This window comes from Octopus sinensis, unplaced genomic scaffold (genome assembly GCF_006345805.1).
Source record: "Octopus sinensis unplaced genomic scaffold, ASM634580v1 Contig20018, whole genome shotgun sequence".
Taxonomy (NCBI): Eukaryota; Metazoa; Mollusca; class Cephalopoda; order Octopoda; family Octopodidae; genus Octopus; species Octopus sinensis.
Window position 1 is genome coordinate 17467 of NW_021836818.1, and position 15535 is coordinate 33001.

The following is a 15535-nucleotide window of genomic DNA, read 5'->3' on the forward strand; positions in this document are numbered from 1 at the left end:
TTATTTCCTAAATTAAGTCCCTTTGTTTCCTAAATACAACTCTTACTTGGTCAATTTTACCTTCGATCCTTCCGATAAAACGAAGTACACATCAATTACTGAACCACGATTATCGATTAGTTCGGCTCTCCAAATATGTGCAGTCGTGTAGCAGAATTAATAATCTATGTAGAACATAGCTTAAACAAAATATAGTTTCTACCAAAATGTCGTTTCAAAAGACATTTCAGACAGCTTCGTAGTTTTGAAAGAAAATATTAGAAATACGAAAATCATTTAAATAAATTTAATTTTGGATATCTTTATTATTTTAATTTAAAAGGTTTGACCATAATTCTAAATAATTCCAAATGGCAAATGTTTATAGATGGAACTGACAAATGTTTAATATTGCAATTAAAGAGAAAAAAAATTAACCATTATTTCTATTTGAAAAATTTTAAATACTCTTCCATGAAAGAATGTTGAAATATTTATTTTGAATGGTAAATCTTGAAAACATCAATAAAATAACCTTTAATTATTATTTCCACCAATGAAAATGCGTATAATATGATTAAATGATAACGTAATGTTCATATATTTTCCAATAGTTAAATTTCGAACAATTAACACGTACATATGTACAAATATTAGCATATACAAGCGTATTGCCATCATCATGGTTACTGTTGTGGTTTAGAAATTTACATCTTCAATGAAAGTATAAATTTAGATCTTCAATGGCTATATACTGTTTCCTATAAACATTTTCTATACTCTTTCATACATCGTGTCTGTCGAGTCAATTTCTTTCTTTTATCTGATATCATTTTAGATTCGTTATATTTTTTATCAACGATTTCTAATCGTTCATCTCTTCTCAAATTTATCTGTTTTCAATTCATCATTTTTAGGCAAAATTATCCAATCAATATATTCATCGATAATACCCCATTCTGGTAGAAAACATAAAACTGTGCAATAATGGTAAATTTTAACAAGTTTTTCCTAATATAGAGCTCATAGAATTAATGGCATAATGGCTGACATGCGTATAATTAATAGGAAGATGTCCGGCATGCGAGTCACATCTGAAGAGGCATCCGTTTTTATCTGAATATGATTTCTATAAAGTGACCAAAAAATGCATCGTGTTAGAAATTGACAATAACCTCAGAAATAAATAAGGAAAACAGAAGTGTAAAGAAAATAGTAAGTAAAAAATATTCACAAATTTTGAAACAATTTATATGAAGTGATGGACAAATCCGTCGCTACACAACTTGACACTACTAAGTCACAACTGGTCGAGTTTGGACAATGTTTTTCAACTCCTGATTTCTCGCCAAGGGTCGCAGGTCTTATATAAGATTCTAATGCCAGTCAAACTGGCGGGTTTCCTACACCAAGTTTCACAAACCTGTAATTTGTTCTGCAAATGAAGAGAAAACTCAAGACAAAACATGTTTTATGTCTTGCATTCAATTCCTTCATACCATCCTGCTTTCCAATCATAGTGGCACTTTCGTTCTTTTCAGGGTTTCAAGATTTTAGCCACGAGTGTGGTTAAAGGGTGCTATGCCTTGCCAAAGAGCAGCACATGATTTTGTCTTGTCCAGGACTGCTTATTGAGTATTCGCAGCTACCCTGTGTATTTACAGGCCATTTCCCTATCGACAAACTAGAGACCCGATGGGTGTGAGTTATCACCACCACTACATGCACTGGACATTCGTGTCCTTACACCGTCTGCTGCTAATCTACACCCATATCGACAATCTACGACGCCTTTATCGTATCATTTCCAAACCTTTTCATACACAATCATTTCCCACAGTTACACACACACACACACACACACACACACACACACACACGCTCACACATACTCACTCACAAGCAAACAAAGCTTACATAAGATTACTCCCATAGTCCACTAGTTATTCATTATTAGTTATTCGTTCAGACCGGCATCCACTCAGTCTCAATTATTCACACATACTTCAATATACACTTCCATACTTACCTACGCCATTAGCAGACGTTCACTCTCCTCAACTGGAGAACAATAACTTCCCTTCCGTCTTGTCTGCCTTCCCACTATGTTTCATCATTGACATAATTGCTTTTCCCTTATAATTCTCCTTCGTCCGACATCGACAAAGAAATACTGCACCCAATACATTGATCTCTTTTCCACTGCGTAAACATTAATGCTGTAATGTTGCTTATATTAGTCAGGGTTTTTTTTCTGAGTTTTTATTATACCTGTATGCACATATATATACATAAATACATAGATACACACATGTATATACTTGTGTGTATACATACATATATAGATGTACTTGCATAGCAAGTGACCTGATCTGAGATCATGTGCTGGAACGAAAACCACTGCAGCGTGGAAGGTGTTTATAAGCCATTTAAGAAACACGCAAAAACCGTTAGATTCACTTCAACATTTAAATTTAAACCTTCCACGCTGCAATTGTTGTATATATATATATATATATATATATATATATATATATATTATATATATATATATATATATATATATATATGCAACAGCGCAGCAAGTTTCCCAATGTCATGGACCAGTTATGCATTTGGCACCTCTACTTCAAGTATTCTGATCGGTATATATTTACTATTTTTAAATCACACAACGAGAGATATTCAGCAACAATACTTTGGAGTAAAGAGTTTTGCCAACATAACATGGCAGTCCTGGTTTAGGACGAATGTTACTGTAATTTAGCCCCAGGAGACATCGTCTCTAGCCGAACAATTATTCTGTGCTGATGAAGGGAAATAACCCGGAAATCGTGATACACAGATATTGTTTTGAGCTGAGTGGGGGTGCTAGATTCCCTTGTTCGAAGATATAAGGACACAGATCGTGTCATAGTATAGCCAGCTGGAGGCGATGTTTCCCGGGGCTAAAATTACAGCAACATTCGTCCTAAACCAGGACTGCTTTGGTATGTTGGCAAACAATCTTTACTCCAGTATATATTTGTTTCGCGAGTAATTACCTCCTGAATGACATTATCATAAATTGTTAGTTACAACCTTACAATATCGCACAATTTCACAACTGCAAGCCTGGAAGAAATGAAGACCAAGAGTATCTATTTAAGTTGTGAATAACTTGTCGATATTTATGCCACCCGGTATTGTTCAAAGCCAGTTTACTAAAGGAATCTTTCTGTTACATCCCTGGTTATCCCATGTCAAATTCGAAGCTGGTCATTAATGTTATACATGGATTATGAAACAGCTGTGTAATATATTACTTAAATTTACAAATATATTTGATTAGTTTACACACTGTACTTATAATTAATTAGATCTCGTACTGCTAGTAAACTAGTATTAATGGTTATATTATATATGAAGCATTCATGCTTTCACTGAAGCAAATGTATCCATTATCTATCAACATTTATGGTATTTTGAAAGTAGTTTTCAATACTGGGTATTAGCAAGTTATTAATTCGTCGTTGAATCATTGAGATTTTGAAGTATGTCAGAATTAATTTCAGTTTCTTGGAGAACAGTTCCCAACCGATAACAGAAAACACAGTTGTTCATATAATCTGTAATACAATTCCAAAATTTGGGAAATCATGTTCCCCAAAGGAAATACAATCGTTAGTAAATCTGTGGTGAAATATGTTTCAAAGAAATCAGTTTGTTCTAACTTACCAACATTGGAGAGAATTTAATTTCTTTGTACAATTCTAATCCTTCAATAAAAATGTTTTCGTTTTAAGTCGACATATTCTTGCAAATTTCCTCAAAATCTACGGCAAATAATTTTGCACATCTATTATATATCTAAATTGTGGATCTAAATCTCGTCAGCGAGGAAATCTTCCGGTTATTTCTATAATCTAACGATCAATATCATCCTTCGTGATGCAACAAATTTCCTGTTCAGCAGTCAATTCTGAATCTTGTGCATTTTCTCCATGCACTCGATTACACCATATTTCCTTCTTTGAGTGGTCAATCCCCATGTTACATTTTGATTGTTTCCCGCTTTAAGTGCTGCTTGACAGAACATTTCATATGATTCTGACAATTTCTCTTTCGAAGTATGAACACCAGCAGCAGCAGCAGCTTCTCTAATTTTCATTTGCGTCTCTACAAGATGTTTCTGCTTTCGATTGGTGGACGTTAAAACAAAATTTCTACAAAATATGCAATGCAAAGAAAATCCACGTAAGAATGCGTCACAAAATATCAATAGCACACTTTTTGTTTCATTCTCTTAATTATTTTATCAGTCCGACCAATTCATCTAGAATTCCCATCTACAGAGTTTGCTATCTCATCGCTTTCATTCCACAGTATATGTGATTCATGCTTGACAAATTCTTAAACACCCAGCAATTTATTCTAAAGACTTGCTGAATGAAAAAAAAAAAAAAAAAAAAAGAAATTATAAATGTCTTCAGTAATATCAAAATAGAAATTTGCTTGTTTCCCGACTTGTATTATGAAGACATGCCAAGTTCAAACTCTGGTTGTCACAGTCTATAAACACAGCTTTAAGACTTTTTTGTTAAAATTTTTTGCTCAACACTTGGCTGACGATCCGTCATGACAGCGGCATTATTATAACAATGCAAACAGCATCCACTCAATAATATTCTATCTACTTCCAATTTTGTGGATATCATTTTATCAATACTGGCAGAAAACTTTTCTCTTCTCCTGTGGAAAGTCAATAAATGACTCTTTGAGTTTCACATTCTTCTGTCTTAAAGCAAATGTCAGCAAACCGAACTATATGCAACAATTGCTCACGATAAGCTAAATCAGGTGTGGAATGTAATAAAATACCATAATAGTAGAATGTCGCATATTACTTTTTTGTTCGTCCGTCGTTGTCGGCGATGACCAAAGACATCACAGGGCAGCAAAGGAGGACGGGTTACGTCGCGTATCCAGTTGTGTATGCGTGATCGGAAGGCTCTGCAGCAGGTTGGGGATTGGTGGACTTGTTGGAAGTGAAGACAAAGGAGTTCGCTCTGAACTTGCGCATATATATATATTTATATATTACTTACTTTTTTACTTGGTTTGGTCATTTGACCGCGGCCATGCTGGAGCACCGCCTTTAGTCGAGCAAATCGACCCCGGGACTTATTCTTTGTAAGCCCAGTACAGAAACATAGAAAAAGGCAAGGTCCAAGGAAGGGAAGACGGAGAAGAAAATCACCAACGATACACACGTGGTAATACACAACACACACACACACACACATATATATATATATATATATATATATATATATATATATATATATATATACGTGAAAACAGGAGTCAGACCCATCACCAAAATTTGCTTCGTTTCTTATGCATGAGGAATCGTGCTATCTTTTTGCTTAACATAACATCGGCGCTGAATAATGATCGGAGTACGCTTACTCTGATATTTCTGTCTAACTCGAAACCACTTAGGTATATCTATATCATGCCTATTATATGTATGTGCAATTATGCTTTCAAAGGTCTATCAACAGGCGTGTTTGTGATTGAGAAACCTTAATTGAGAGTATTTGGAAAGAAGGTCTCTTATCATCCAAAAAAACAAAAACAAAAGACTGGTAAAATCCCGTTCTGGTTCCCCAAATAACGTCACTGAAGGTTATTTAGTTTATGCTCAACCTTTATGCTATACTCTTTTACTCTCTTTTACTTGTTTCAGTCATTTGACTGCGGCCATGCTGGAGCACCGCCTTTAATCGAGCAACTCGACTCCGGGACTTATTCTTTTTGTAAGCCCAGTACTTATTCTATCGGTATCTTTTTGCCGAACCGCTAAGTAACGGGGACATAAACACACCAGTATCGGTTGTCAAGCAATGCTAGGGGGACAAACACAGACACACAAACACACACATACATATATATATATACATATATACGACGGGCTTCCAGTTTCCGTCTACCAAATCCACTCACAAGGCATTGGTCGGCCCGGGGCTATAGCAGAAGACACTTGCCTAAGATGCTACATAGTGGGACTGAATCCGGAACCATATGGTTGGTAAGCAAGCTACTTACCACACAGCCACTCCTGCGCCTATCAGTTACGTTCTTAAAATAAAGTTTATATTGTAATATATACAGGTTTTCTTTGAACAATTATCGCTTTACTTTCAACTAAATTTCCAATTAGCAAACTGTCTTTTCGGAGAAGTATATAATTAGTCTTTCTCTTTTAGTGAGAATATTCTAATGCCTTCTACCAATCAATCTCGTCTTACTTTACAATAGCGTTTGCAGAGAACGGGAACTCGAACAAAATTATAACTGATATCTACAATTTCTTCCGTTACTTACAAATTTGTGTATAAATTTGCTCTTTCCGCCAGCTTCCTTATTTCGTGACGTGTGGGTCCCCCCACCGTCAATGACTTACATACTTTCTTTTAACAATACACCATTATGATGTGGAATAAAATGGTTCTCTATTCGTGTAAAAAGACATTGGTGATCTCTCATCAAAAGTGATAGGGGTAGACTAAACGTAAAGAAAAAGTCACCATTATAAAGTTAATGGGTCGCCTTCTTCAATAAGATATGTATGTGTAGAGTAAGGCCATGTTGCATATTCATTCTTACGTATTCTTCAAATCATAAAATCACGCAACAAAATGTTAAAATCTTGCAATAAAAAACCTACGATCAATACAACTGAAACCTCGATCTTTGTTCGAATTCGGAAAACAATAATCCTGTCCATCGATGTGGGTTGCTGTTGAGAAGGTTTATGTGTTATTTACTGTCCAATGTATAGAAGGAAAGTTATAGACTTTGGTTGATCTGATTAACATTTTGTTGTTTTTTTCATTCTCGCAGAATTTCAGATTTCCATAGTCGCTACTTAAACATGTGTTTTCGCACAGTTATATGCAAGTCTAATTATTGGTTTCATATTTTGGCACAAGGCCGGCAATTTCGGACGTATGTGGGCGTGCGCTGACGTTCAACAATAATACTTGATTTGACAATAGACCACGGTGTTTAGTTCGAATTTTTGGTTTCAGTTTGTTGGCGAGCATCTTATTGTACCCTGCACTGGTGACTGTAAACCCGTTTCCCCAGGTAAAGTTCTAATATAGGTGCTTTGGAGTCCCAAAACATGGGTAACATTATATTTTCTGTGGAAGGTCATGTCTTGAATTACTTTTTCGCTGACGATTCCGTATGTTGTCACTCCATACACTGCTTTTTGCATTTTGGCTCAAAGTGATGGACCCAGATCTCGTCTCCAAAACTCGCTTCACCTTCATCGTTGTAGCGGTCGAGTAAGCGTTGATATAAATCTTCTCAATTGTGCTTATGTGAACATTTAACGTGAACATATATGTATATATATATATATATATATATATATATATATATATATATATATATATATATATATATATATACACACACGCTTTTCAATTCATCACATAACAATACGTCTTTATGAGAAATGCTGCCACTTGTCTCTAATATATATATATATATAACTGGTGTGCGCGCGCGCGTGTGTGTGTTTGAGAGAGAGAGAGAGAGAACACACAGACTATGATTATATGTTTATAAATCGGCCAGCTGGCGGAATCGTTAGCACGACAAATAAAATACTTAACGACCTTTCGTCTGTCTGTAAGTTCTGTGTTCAGATTCTGCCGAAGACAGTTTTGCTTTTCATCCTTCCGGAATCGATAAAATAAGAAGTACCAGGTGAACTTTGAGGTCGACGTAACCGACTTATCCATTCTCCCGAATTATCTGCCCTCGTTTCATAACTTGAGACCAATACGATTCTATATTTATAATCAAGTATTATTTCCTTGAGTATTCTGCTTAAGTTAGTACACTAAATTTATAATACCGAACAAATGGCTGCTAAGTCCAGCCCATAATGTGTGAGTGTGTGTGTGTGTGTGTGTGTGTGTGTGTGTAGAAGTGCGTAATAAGTCTAATCGTTCCTTAATGATTATAAATCGATTAAGCTACGTATTACATTAAATAAATTATATATATTTCATATATATATATAATATTTTATGAAATAAGTTATATAATGATATTGTGTGTGAAGAATGTGGTGAGGTGGTAGAACAAGAAGCAACGTGGAGATACATAGACTCAACGTTTGGAATGGTTACATTCCTCTGTTTCATCCCAGTATTGCCCGACAGAAGTTTAACATCAAAATGCCTTGTGGCTTGTTAAATTAAGGAGAGAATTTTCTTTAATTGGCCCTCATTTCATGGCATAACGATGCACCGGATTACGAATGTCAGTCTGTTATAAATACATATCTTATATATGTATATATATATATATACGTGTGTGTGTGTGTGTGTGTGTGTGTGTGTGTGTGGTGTGTGTGTGTGTGTTTGTGTGTGTGTGTACACGTGTTATATGCACATATACATTTGTGTGTATGTGCGAACGACCGCGTGTATGTATCCAATAAATAATCGTGTGGTTTATGCGTTTATAAATAAACTAGCAGTATCGCCCGGCGTTGCTCAGGTTTGTAAGGGAAATAACTATAAAGCATTTTTAGAGAGTTATAGCCAAAAAATAGCAAAAAAATGATGGTAAATTTTCTTTTGAGTTAAAAAAGGTTGAGTTGCGTCCCCTAGACAGTCTGTGGTTTGTTTCTGATTCTCGACCCCATGTCGATTTTATCGATTTTTTTCAGAACTGGGGGAACTGCGTTAGTTTTGAATTATGACATTGGGGTATGTGTGTGTCAAGTTTCATCAGAATCGGTTGAAAGCCGTGGTCAGCGTGAGGGTACAAGCAAACAGACACACAGAAACACGCACAGACAAACTGCCGTTTATATATAGAGAGATGTTTGTTACACATAGGTATGTGTGTGTATACGTACATACATAATATATATGTATATTTAAATATATATATATATATATTTACGTCTGTATATATATATATATATATATATATATATGTGTGTGTGTGTGTTTGTGTGTGTGTGTGTGTGCATATATAAATACATAGCTATTGTTTGAAGTCTTAACGTGTGAGTAATTATATACATATGTGTGCTTATTTTTCTGTATTCTGTATATTTATATATACCCATATAAATGTGTGTGTATTAATCTGTGAGTTTGTGCGCCTTTAAATGATAAATTTATGTATATCTACAAACATGTATTTACATATGCATGTGTGTGTGTGTGTGTGTGAAATGATGGACGGATTGATGGATGGATGGATGGATGGATGGATTTGTGCAAGTATATACGCGGGGTGCAATCTCTTGGTATGATTGCTGTCTCGATGTCTATCGGTTAGTGTATCTAAGTAACGAAAGATCTATCGCGATTTCATTGCATTATCCCATACATTGATACCTGTTCGCATAGGATTGCATATATTAGCCTACATCTATCAATCACTACAGCTACATGTCCACGTAACTTTCTATGAATCGATAAGTACATAAATACATACATAATTACACAATCATATCTATCCATCTATCCATGTATCTATCTATCTATCTATCTATCTATCTATCTATCTATCTATCTATCTATCTATCTATCTATCTATCTATCTATCTATCTATCTATCCATCCATCTATCTATCTATCTATCTATCTATCTATCTACCTATCTGTCTATATATCTATCAATCTATCTATATATCTATCTATCTATGTATCTATCTATCTATGTATCTATCTATCTTTATATCTACTTATCTATCTATGTCTATGTATGTATGTAGGTATGTATGTATCTATTGATCTATCTATGTTTCTATCTATCTATCTATCTATCTATGTTTCTATCTATCTATCTATCTATCCCTTTGTATCTCTCTATTATTTATCTGTCTATAACAATAAGATGGGAAATTCTTTGGTTCGTTGTTCCGGGACTTTTCCGAAGTCATGCGTAGCGTTTTGGAAGCAGGGCTGCGTATTTAGTTTCGTTCGGAGGTCAATTGCCCAATTTAACAATGAGATTAACGAAACAAATGATGAAAGCCGTAGATTGTCGTTTAAGTTTATCTTCCATTTTATTGTTAACTGTTGAAATCGGACATGTCCGTTGCAAAGAGTTTTGACAATCTAGAGAAGAAATAGAATTAACGATGTGAACGTTGCACTGGCCTAGTAACTTAGTTGAATAGTTTCTGTGATGGCGTTGAGATAAAAGAGAGACTCAGTGGGGAGGGTGATGGAGAAAGTAAATGAATATGAGTGCCCTCTGGTGTTTATTCTCTTGTACCATGGTGAACTTGTGAGTACACTCAGTCATTCAGTTGTACCATGTACAAGTGTCATAATGTACTTGTGAGTTAGTAGTTGTCCGACCCTTGGTTGTTACAGAAGCGTCTTACTGACCAGTGATTGTCTAGCCCTGTCTGACAATCGCCGTCCGACATTGTTCTCTGTCTCTCTCTCTCTCTCTCTCTCTCTGTATGCGTCTGTCTTCTCCACATGCTGTCTGTCCCCATCGAGTTGTTTTCTGCCATTTTTATAAACTACTTTCTTTAATCAACCTTTGAATGATTTTCCATCAACAATTTCGGATTCGTGAGAATTTTTGCTGACATCCATCGAAGATGATGTTTTGTTGCTGTTTGGTTAGATTATCGCGGACTTCCTCATATCCACAACATGCTCTGACAAGATTTCACACATCCTAAGCTGTTCGCTAAATTCTTCTAACTGAACAAACAAAAAACTTCACATTAGATTCTAAGTAGTGACCTGTTACATATCTATCAACTTGTCTGGCTGGCTGACTGTCTACCTGTCTGTCTGTCTGCCTGTCTGTCTGTATGTATGCCAAAAATGGCCTGTCACTCAATGACAGTTTGGAAAATGTGAAAAAGTTTTTACGAACTGTGGTTGCAAAATATCTCTTATTCGGATTAGTTAAAACGTGGAGATATAGGAGAATTTAATGATGGTGGCAGCAGTTTGTTTACAATATTTTTAATCTCTCTTAAGGCAGATTTTGGCCAATTCTCAAAGTTTTTGAGACGATGGATTAATAGCACGAAAGCAGACCATTTTTTTTATAAAGCAAGATGTTTGTTGCCAAAAGTTATTTTTGCTAAAAATTTGTTCAAGTTGGTGTAAGTTTCGTCCTAGTATTTTATAACTGTTATATAGCCGATAGAAGAGTAACCACGGTGTTTGACATAGCACAGAAGTAGATCGTGCTTTGAATGTAAAGTTGAAATCAAATTAAAAAAGAAGAGTACTTAGGTCATCTTAAACAGTTTTGTGATGCTGTACTGATTGTGTTGGTATAGTTGATATTAGTAGACAAGTGGTGTAAGTTATATTTTTCAATCCAGATTCAAGAACGCTACGTTGGTAAGTAAAAGGTGTTTCACTTATTTATAACTGGATAAAGAAACCAGTTACTGATTTAGGTCGCCAGGAGAGTCGGCACCATTTTAGAAGAAAACGTTCAAAAAGAAATTTTTAACGGGTCCCCTTCGCCAGCATCTCTGACATTGATGGCATCGTATATATAGGTCCCTGAACTGTTCCTGAGAAACGCAAAGCCAAGACCGCCCTACCTGGCGAGGCTGCACCAACAGACATGTCAGTTCCTACGAACAGAACAGGAATGAAGAGGCGCAAAGAAAACGTGATACGCAAGTCCAGAGCCAACTTCTTGCTTTAGTCTCAGCGGGCCACCAGTGCCCGACCTGCAGCAGGACCTTCAAAGCACACACGCGCACACCTAACCGCACGCGCGCACGTGCGTGTAAGTGTTTCTCAGCGTACGTGTGCGCAAGATTTTGTAGTGGTACGATTCTGAATGTCTTGTAGAGAAGTAGCCGTCACGCTTAAAGCAACAAGGGTAGAGAAATGACGTTGAAAACAAAATCGAAATGATTCTATACAATTAGCCATAAATTTCCTGTCTGTAAACGTTGATTAAATTTTGGTAAGGATTGGTCAGATAAGCTCCTATGTACAAAATAGGAAATGACTCAATACAAAAACAAAAAAAATCTTTCAAGCAGGGAAAATACTAAGAATTCTTGAAGTTTGATCATAACGAAGAAATGGTAGGTCAAAAGACTGTTATGATTATTAATGTTGTTGTTGTTATTGTTATTATTATTATTATTATTATTATTATTATTATTAGTAGTAGTAGTAGTAGTAGTAGTAGTAGTAGTAGTAGTAGTATTAGTACTACTACTACTACTACTACTACTACTTCTGCTGCTGCTGCTGCTACTACCACTACTACCACTACTACTATTACTACTACCACTATTACTACTATTATTATTACTGTTATTATTATTGTTATTACTTTTTATTATTGTTATTATAATTATTATTATTATCATCATCATTATTATTATTACTATTATTATTATTATTATTATTATTATTATTATTATTATTATTATTATTATTATCATTTTTGTTATTATTATTATTATTATTATTATTGTTATTATTATTACTGTCATTGTTATTATTACTATTTTATTATTATTATTATATTATTATTATTATTATTATTATTATTATTATTAATGTATGTGTATATAGGTATATATACATAAATGTATAGGTGTATATGCGTAAACATGTATGCATGAATGTATATATATTATTATATGCTAGTCGCACAGGGGGCAACATATAGATTTCTAACCCCGAATTCGCTCAGAGTAAAAACGTTCAGGCGAAAATGAATTAGCGATATTATATGACCGACCAATCAATGTTTGTGTATAGGATAAAAATCGAAATCCTAACGGAGATAACCTTTGGAATAAATAGTAATCTAATCAGGAAGTTTTGTCTTCATATTCAATCTCATTCCTACCACACACACACACACATATACACATATATATTTATATACATATGATTTATATATGTATATATATATATATATATATATATATATATATATATATATTTATATACATATGATTTATATATAATATATATATATATATGCATATACATATATATATATATATATATATATATATATATATATATATATATATATATATATATATATATATACATATATACACGCACACAGGTGTATGTGAGTGTGAGAGCGTGTGTCTGTGAGTGTCCTAGTTGTCTGGTTTCTATGTGTGCAGCGTGTTTCCATCCTAAGACCACCTGATCGAATATTTGTTTATGTCTGTCTGCACGTATACATATTGTAGCAACAGATGTGAAAAAAAAAAGTTTTAAGATAATCTTTACTCGCTGTTTCGTTTTACTATTTTCGTCCCTTATTTTCGTGGTGTAAAGCAGTAAAGTCGAAACTGGGAGAAACGGTGACGTAATATCATCTGTTACGTGAATTCTTTAGTCTACGTTTTACATCGAGTAACTGATACACCTTTTCCAAATGTGCTCCTCTGCGCACACGCACACACATACAGATATGTATGGATTTCTTCCTAAATAACACACCAGTTTTGGAGAAATTCTTAATCTTTGAGATTATCTCCCCTGCTCTTGTGGATCTGGTAATTGCCATTTGATAATTCTGACAGAACCTCTAGAAGTGGAGATTATTTTAATAAACCAAGAACATACCTTTATAGTATTTCACATACCCGTGGATGTACTTAGTCACACACATATAAATTTATAAGTACACTAATATGTGTTCCATATAAGCTTGTATAAAAATTATCAGGCATTAACTGAAAATCTATCAATAAATTTAATTAGAGTAAAACAATTATTTTTACAAGGAAGATGTTGAGAGTTTTCTAGAAATTTGATAAGAGATTGTTTTTGTCAGATAAACAGTAGAAGCCTGACGATTTTTAGTTGATATTTAAATATTTAAATATTTCAGTGTTTTATGGTGAATTACATTATTAAAGGTGGAAGGTTTTAATTGGTTTATTAACGGATTGAAATCTGTGCAACAAACGACCTAACAACAGAATATTCAGTCTGTGAAACCGAAATTAAATTAAATATTCGGATAAATATTACATAATTTACGTTTTATATTTACTAATTTCACTGCAAATGAGTCGGCGTATTATACTGTGAAAACATATAATGAAACAATCAAATGTCTCCATCTTTCCAAATCCTGGTGTATATCATTCGGAATTTTGGATCCTTCCATTTGGAGCAGTAAGATTTAACCTGAAAAATTCATTATACATACCGGAAAGTATGGAATTGTAACACCATCAATATGATTAACACTTTAAATATATATGTATATATATATGATTTTGAGAAACCAAATGGGGTGGTGTGGTCATATTGTTCGAATGGTGAATGAACGCACAACCAAACACCTGTTTTATGGTGAGCTTGCAGAGGGGAAACGCTATCGGCGTAAACCTAAACAAAAGGTTTAAGGACGGCGTAAGGACTTCCATGAGGTCACTTGGAATAGATCCAGAGGACATAGAAACCCTTACTTCGGATCGAGCTGGATAGCAAACAAAAGTGTGGAGTGGAATGAAAGCGTCTGAAGAGGCCAGAATAATGCATGCAAGACTCACCAGAGATTTAAAGAAGGTTACAATCAAGAAGGTGAATCACAATGACCTTTTTGTGTGCACAGTTTATGACAGACCTTTCTTTTTCTGCGCTCAAATCTCATTTGCGTGGAAGACGAAACTCCACCAACTGTTCTGCCTATATACCTTTGCACACCTTTCAATGCCGTGTATCCTATAAAGTCTGAAAATCTAACGGAGGCCTCAAAAGATATTTTAAGATCCACAGAGATCAGAACTTAACCGCAGCTCTTGATGATCCAAATCGGACATGCAATCTATGCGGGTGTCTTTTCAAAGGATTGTCTGGTGTAAAAAGCTACATCAGATGCTATGATGGGTTCTAAGGTGTAGGTACAGGAGGTGGTCAAACTCTGCATAAGGAGTAGACAACCACCATATATATATATATATATATATATATATATATATATATATATATATTCATATTTATATCTATATATACACATTTCTTTATATGTCACATTATATTGGACATGTACTGCCCCTATTGCAATAGACTGTTGCATTGCTCAATCACTGGGATGTGTTCTTAGGCCAAGAAAGCCTTCTTGCACGCAATTAACACGATATGATATAAAGCTGCCCAACTGACATCAACACTCTTGCCCAAACGATTGACGATTAAAATGTTGCAACATATCCAATGGGTACAATAATATTGTATTCAACCAGCGAGAAATTAGATAATTTCGTATTTTCTCCTGCATTGAAGCTAGATGAGCAGTGAGAACATTTTGGTTATTTCTTACATTGAGGCTTCTTCATTAATAACTATTTGTAAGCTTTCTCTTTCCTCTTTTCCTTCCATCATAATAATAGTGTTTTAATTAATCCTCTTTACTTCGTATAGGAACGTGTTAAACATTTCAACCTGTGGGGAATTTTATCATTTTGTTAATGTCATACTGTTGTTCAATATTTGGGGTTCCCTACCCCCCCCCCCAACCAGCCCTCCTTTTTGTAGTG

General features: G+C 34.6%; 1 long non-coding RNA gene across 1 annotated transcript; it reads right to left on the bottom strand.

Annotated features, from left to right (window-relative positions):
• Window positions 1-827: 827 nt before the first annotated feature.
• LOC118762051 lies at window positions 828-4180 on the bottom strand. Its single transcript, XR_004997840.1, has 2 exons — window positions 3697-4180; window positions 828-1108 (listed from the first exon to the last, which is right to left on the bottom strand). It is a non-coding gene; the product is annotated as an uncharacterized LOC118762051 (long non-coding RNA).
• Between the last annotated feature and the right edge of the window lie 11355 nt (window positions 4181-15535).